Below are 7,056 nucleotides of genomic sequence, written 5' to 3'. Positions count from 1 at the left end.
CCCCCCCCCCCCCCCCCCCCTCTTTTTCAACACACATAGACCAGACAATGACTCCATTCATCCCTTCACTCTCTGTCTCTCGTTCTCTCCTCCTCCTTTGCTCACATCAGCTCTTTATGAACACAGTGAGGGTCAAAAACACAAAACCCACCATGTGTGTCCCTTCACAGCCTCTCTGACCTGGATCTGCTCCGGTTGTTTCGTCTGTTTGAATCTTTGGACGCTCTTGAGTAATTTTGTCTTCTCAATGCACAGACTCACCAATTAGTCATGTAGGAGTGTCATGATAAGTGTTGCTGGTGGTGAATTACTGCCTTGTTTTAGCTTTCTCGTGTACAAGGTTTGGATGAAACCAATCAAAGCTCTAGCCACGCATGGCATCATGAGAAGGGACACATTAAATGAAAGACAACAAAAGTTCAGGGATAAAAAAACTATCAGCAGGACGATATAATTTATCCGTTACATCCAAAACTGTCACAAATTACACAGTCAAATCAGTTGTATGATGTGTGACAACGCTGCGTTTAAGGCTGGTTAGATTTGGGCATAAACAAAACTTGTTTAACATTTAAAAAGGCATCCTGGTTTGGGTTGAAATTACTTTGTTAAGGTTAAGAGCCTTTCAGCGTAACACCATGGTTACAATAACCGCCTGGTTAGGAAACGATCAATGTCATGGTCAAAGGGAAACCAATGTTAACTGTTGGTTGGTAACAGGAAACAAGCTGCAGTCACCCGTGTTAAAGTCTGATGTAATGTTGACAGATCTAACCAGCTTGACCTCCCTCTGTGGACTTTGTGGCTCTACAATAACGCCATCCAACTTCCTCCTTCTGCTAACGGACAAGAGCCACAATCACTACAGCCACTAGAGGGCTTTGTTACATGAATTTAAACAGTTTTAAAGCTACTGTGCGTAGTTTCTGTCCCCTCTATGAGGAATTCTAAGTAATGACAACACCACTGTTGTTACATCCACATAACACAAGTCTCCCACCCTTCCTCCACGAAGCTGCTAGTAGCAAAGGAGGACACGGAGGATTAAAGAAACATGGCGGACTCTTCAGAAGAGGTAATAATCCTCACTCTGAACCTTGAGTGCGTGCAAAAGTCTTTTGGAGCGCAAAAGTAATTAATTCTGGCGTCTCCCAAAGAAAAGGAACAAATGCACATGTTAAATTAAACCTCAGCAAGCAGAAGTCACCAACAAGGGCACTTAAGGTGATGACCATGAGTCACTGTGACTCTAACAAAATGGTCTTTGAGAGACTCTTCCTCCAAATTCATTTTCCTACTGCTTTCCCTTCCCTTGTATCTTACTCTGGCTGTGATTTTGGGTGTATGCTTGGATGCGCACACACCAAAAACAACTCCTTGACTACATCTGCACTGATGACTGAACCTTATCATCATCCCATCATCATCACACGTCAGCATTTGTGACTCAAAAGCATCACAAACCACTGTTCTTCTCTGTCTATAGTGAACACTCAAAGGTAAAACATACACTAATAAGCCTCCAAAAATGTGATTTTTATGAACTAGCTACAATAAGAAGGAAGGTAAAAAAAAACCAGAGACTGAGGGCAGATGAGTTTAACTTTGGCCACTGATAGTGTACAAGTACAGTCACTCTGCACAGCATGAAGAAGGACTTTACACTGTTTTTATTTGCTGCAAACGTAGTGTAGTGTTTTTTATAGTGTACTATAAGGAAGTCCAAGCAGCGAGTGAATGAAATAAAACGGAGGTCTTACCTGATTGATGTTTTTCCAAACTGTATCTTTACTTTCTCTTCTTCTTCTGTTACTTAGGCTTCTCTTATCTTCTCTTTACCGGTCTCTCACTCTCTTTCCTCCTTGCATCCTTCCTCTCGTCAGTTCTGCTTCAGCTCCCGGGGTGTCGCTTAGGAGGTGTGTGCCGAGTGTCTGAACGTGTGTGTGTCTCGGTAGTGGGTGTGTGTGTGGGTCTAAGTGTGTGTGTGTGTGTGTGTGTGTGTGTGTGTGTGTGCACGCGCGTGCGTAAAGTGGTGAAAGAGCGACTCTGCTTTGTGCTGCCAACCCCGGTGAGTGTGCTGCTGCAACAGAGAGAGAGAGAGAGAGAGAGAGAGAGACACACATCTTCACCTCAGGGAAACACCCAATTCTCTCTCCTCCTTTTTCCCCCTTCTTGTCTTTTTATTTCTCTCACATCAGGTCTTTTCCTTCATCTAATCACCTTGAAGAACTCATGGAGCAAATGCATTTTCACTCCTTCTCGTCATTCTCTGCTCCATTTTCACTCCAGCAACTCCAGCTTGATTTTCCGTTTTTTAACCCTCTCTTTTGTTGTCTTTCTTGCTCATACCTTCCCTTCAGTTTTGCTGTTGTTGTGAGTCCTCTGAATCATAAATAAGGTAAAGAGAACTGGCACATAACACCACAAAGGCAACAGAACAACTCAAATATGTCTGATGGGCTCATCTGTCTGTCTGTCTGTCTCTCTCTCTCGCTCTCTCTCTCTCTTTCTGAGCTGTTGCTTTTTGTCTGACTCCAAATCAGTGAATAATATGTAATATTTTTGCACTCTCATTGTTTTTCATGCCTATTACTCTACACAGACATTTAATTGAATTGTGAGGCAAAAGATGGAAAGAGAAAGGAATCTTTTCACTTTTAAGTCTTTTCAGGGACAATCTGCGTATTACTGTAGTAGCTTGTTGAGTGGGATTTAACAGGACTTGGATGAAGTTTTTGTTAATTGATGTAAGGTTGAGTGTTTGAGAAAGATGGCATTATTAGTTTAAACAAACTAAACAAGTAACTTTTCTAGATTGAAATGTGTGATCACCAATCTTCTGCAACCACTTCCGTTAATTACGGCAAAGAAATCTCCATCTCACAAGGTCTCTTCTGTCTAGTATAGAGTCTTTTTAGAATTTCTTGTCTTCAAAACAAGTATCTGCATCTTAAAACGAGACAATTTAGCTTGCTGCAAAAGAATCAAGAAAAATAAACTAATCATTTTCATAAACGTGAGACGCAAGTTTTGGAAACAGGATAAAATAGATTAAGGACTCGGTTACAGACAAAAAATATTCAGTTTTAAGGGAATATTTACAGTTGTCCAAATTTGGCATCAAAATCAATATCTTGCAGAGAACAAAACTGACTGAATGAATCCCAACAGGTTATAGAACAAGACAGCAATCAGTTTAACCTTGAGAATACCGTGACTCAGTTTTGATTAAGCTCATCACAGTGATTATAGAGTTCAGCTTTAGCCTGCTAATCTGCTCCAATTCCACATTAAACTGCTCCCCAGGAGGAGTACCAGAAGGGGGGGTTTGTGGGTGTGCGTTAAAATATGGCACAGCGTCCTGAAGTATTTGGACTCTTTGGTTTTGGTCCCCATACTTGCAGCACATTGGGTTCATAATTAAAACACTACGGCAGTAACCGGGACATGTTACCCTGGTTAGGGAACAACAGAATTATGCCAGTTCTCCCCTGTATACATGACTGGGGAAGAATGTGGCGATGGGAGTAACTCTACCTCCGGTAAAGTAGGTGGCACTCTGCCAAAGCACTGTGCTTTTTCTTCCGGTTGACCTATGTCAAAATTACACAGGCCAATCACAAAATTAGTCAAATTTAACAACTTAATGTTTTGTTTTACACACTCTTGTTACAGCGTAGGACACCACAGTGTTCCCACTAGATGACCGACAACTTGTTCGGCTCATTATAACGTCATCTGTGTTAGCAAGCTAACTTTGTTAGCTAACTAACATTAACGTCATCTGTGTTATTAAGCTAACTTTGTAAGCTAACTAACATTAACGGCCCCAACGGCTTTGCCTTGGCGGGGAGTAGAACAAATTGACCCTAAGTAGACTCATTGCTGTCTACGGCCCTCTGATTCACGCATCACTGTTTTGTTGCATGGTGTCATAGTATCGACTACAACTCACAGCGCGCACACGGATTATGACCTGTTCAAAAATGGGAGTGAAGTGGTTAGTTAAAGCATGCGCAGACGCTTAAACCAATCATTGCCTGGTTAAGGTGTATCTGAAGGAGTTCTCCAGCTCTGTTATGAGAACTCAGATTTTATGATGTTTGTAAAGCGTTTGAGAAATCGAGTTATTGCCGAATATAATCATTTTTTAAACTGCATGTAAACGCAGTTTACATGAGTTGAAACAACCAACTTTCAGCTTTAATTTGAGTGTGGTTAAATCCACATCAAGTGCTTTTAACCCTTTTATACAAAACATCCCCAAGTGTTAGAAGGGCAATGAGTCCTACTGTTCACCAATAGATGTAAACACCCTCGAAGCTGAAAATTAGTTCTTTAACCTCATATTCAACTCTGTCTCCTAATAATTAATTTCATATGCAGCTTAAACAGCAATAGCAAATACCCCCCAGCTCATGTTGTTCTTTATTTCCCCTTCATTTACTGCTTTCAGCTAAAGCATGAGTAACATGTTTATGGTTATGTTGAGGCAACTCAAAGCATTTAGTTTGTTTTAGTAGTTTCTGGACAGTGAAGTTCTATTGCAAGGAGGGATAGTGTGTGTGTGTGTGTGTGTGTGTGTGTGTGTGTGTGTGTGTGTGTGTGTGTGTGTGTGTGTGTGTGTGTGTGTGTGTGTGTGTGTGTGTGTGTGTGTGTGTGTGTGTGTGTGTGTGTGTGTGTGTGTGCATATATACATATGTGTAGTTGGATACAAAGACAATATTAGTTAATTTGGTCATTTTATTGTTGGTTTGGTATATTTCCATGTGATTTGTTAAAACTGAGATTCAAGGTGAAGGAAAGAAGGAAGGATAGATAGCCTGAGCATGACACAAAGTATCTAAACTGTTTGATTCCTTAAGCCTTACACCCACCTTTATCTAACCTTAGCAAAGACTGTTGGTTGTTTAAAAAAATACGGCAGTTTAAAAAAATAGCTTACATTAAGAAGCAGCTGGATTGAAACACATTTATGGTTTCATTGCACTGGGATCTGTAGCCAAGACAAGGGGAAATATGTCAAGGTCCTAACATTGACAGACTGGATATTTATAAATTCATGTTAGCGAATGTGTGTTAAATCTTATGTAGGTGGCAGGGGGTTGGGGTGTGTGTGTGTGTGTATATGTGTTTGTGTGCGTGTGCGTGTGTGTGTGTGTATGTGTGTGTGAGATGAAATGACTGGATTAGAAGAAGAAAGCGCTTCCACCAGCTGAAATATGGAGCCTCTGGTATCACCATGTTGCTGTCGAGGGTGGTGAGTTTTTTTTTTTTCTTTCCAAAACAAAAAGCTGACCCCCTGTCGAGTTTCTCTGCGGGGGGCACACTCGCCGAGGCATCTTCCTCTCAACCAGCCCCTCCTCGCCAGTTTTCATTGCCCCCACCCTCCCCCAGTCTTTCTCCTCTCATTTCCCCCCCTCCAAGGCTCCAGTTAACTCCCCCCCCTCCCCCCATCAAAACAATTTTTCTCTCCTTTCTGTCATCTTCCCTTTGTGTTCAGGTCTTCATCTCCTTCCTGTCGCTCTACCCTTTCTCCTCTCTTGCTATTTCTTGACCTCCCCTCGACCCTTACCTGTATTCCCTTTCCTCTTTATCAGTCTTTTTACAACTTCTGGGAAAACACTACCTTTTCTTTCCCTTCTTTCTTCTCCAAATTCTATTCTCTGTTGTTTTTTCTTCTTCCAAGCAGCAAAGAGATTTGCCGCTCGCTCGGGCCTGTGAGAAGACCCAGGGGGTTGGTTGCTCTATGAACATCTCTGAATAAAAAAGCATGGATAATTTTCTCCAAACCTGCAGCCCCTTGTTTTTTTCTCTTCGTTTTACGCTCCCAGTTTAGAGAGAGGAGATAAAGACACAATAAAATGGTGGGAGATCCTCACAGAGGCTCATTATATGGTTGTCAGTGAAGTTTTCTCACAAGGCTTTGTGACGGATCGCTCTGTCCCACTCCACTCCATCCATTTCTTTCAGGGCAAATTATTTATATTGCATTCCTGTTTTTCCACTGGCTGAGTATTTGGATAAAACCGGTCTCATTTATGGAAGTAATGAACCGTCATTTCTAGCTGAACTAAGGAAGATTATCGAGAACTAATTGCAAAGCTTGTCATACAGAACTAACAGCTATTAGCGGCAAAGCACTACACACACCCACCTCGCGCAACCAGCCAATGGGACATTTCCCGCAATGAACTAGATGTTGTGTATCTATCCTGGATGTTGTAATACCAGTTTAATTATCCGTCTCTCTGCCACACACACACACACACACTCCTCCATTCATGGCTCGGTGAGTGACTGTGCGCCAGGTCAACTGTTAACATCAGGTATTAATAATGCAGGACAGGAAGCCGCCCCTCCGACTACAAAGCTGTGCACTCTGCGTATCTCCACTTCATCCCATAGCTGTGAGCTACGTAACCCGACTCAGACTAGGAGGAGACCTGGAGAGGTGCGTACAGGGGAGGAAACCTGCCAAAACAGTTTCCAAAACTGTGGTGAATTAGTTTACAAAAATCTAAATAAATAAAGTACTGGGAGAAGATGAAATATGATAACGTCCATTTAGAAATTATATTTTACATCATTATCATTGGCCAAAAATAACTGAATGTGCTGCAGCTTTTCCAAGACATTTGTGACATTTTGTGGTTGTGGAGACCAAAACAAAGCTAAAAGGCAGTGGAGATTAGACTTCCATTCACCAGGTGGACCCCAAATGGATGCTGCCTAATGTCTGTTAAAAGGTTTACCTTATCAACTTAAAAGATGATAATATGTTAATTTTAAGTTTACAGTTTCCACTGTCCCCCAAATAGGCAGAACATCTGTTGATGCAGCTCTAAAATGATGGTAGAAGGTAGCTTACCATGCTGTACAGCGCCACATCCAACAAGATCCATAAACCAAATGGACAGTTTTAGGTTATTGGATTAAAAACGGTTGAGTTTTAGGAACTTGGAGAAGCTTGGCCGGCACAATACATAGCTTGAGAACAGACAAGTTGTGGGAAAACAGATCCTTTCAATGGAGTTGGGTGGACTGAGACTTTTT

At 41.8% G+C, this 7,056-nt stretch overlaps 1 protein-coding gene across 1 annotated transcript in view; it reads right to left on the bottom strand.

Annotated features, from left to right (window-relative positions):
* Positions 1–2,104, bottom strand: part of hs3st1l2 (heparan sulfate (glucosamine) 3-O-sulfotransferase 1-like 2) — a 20,805-nt gene extending 18,701 nt beyond the window's left edge. Inside the window, exon 1 of the mRNA XM_034871536.1 lies at positions 1,761–2,104. The gene's annotated coding sequence lies outside the window, so the exon portion shown is untranslated. The remainder of the gene's footprint in view (positions 1–1,760) is intronic.
* Between the last annotated feature and the right edge of the window lie 4,952 nt (positions 2,105–7,056).

The sequence above is a fragment of the Etheostoma cragini genome, chromosome 5 (assembly GCF_013103735.1).
Source record: "Etheostoma cragini isolate CJK2018 chromosome 5, CSU_Ecrag_1.0, whole genome shotgun sequence".
NCBI classification, from domain to species: domain Eukaryota; kingdom Metazoa; phylum Chordata; class Actinopteri; order Perciformes; family Percidae; genus Etheostoma; species Etheostoma cragini.
The sequence above is the reverse complement of the archived record's forward strand: the minus strand, read 5'-3'. Positions and strand labels throughout refer to the sequence as shown.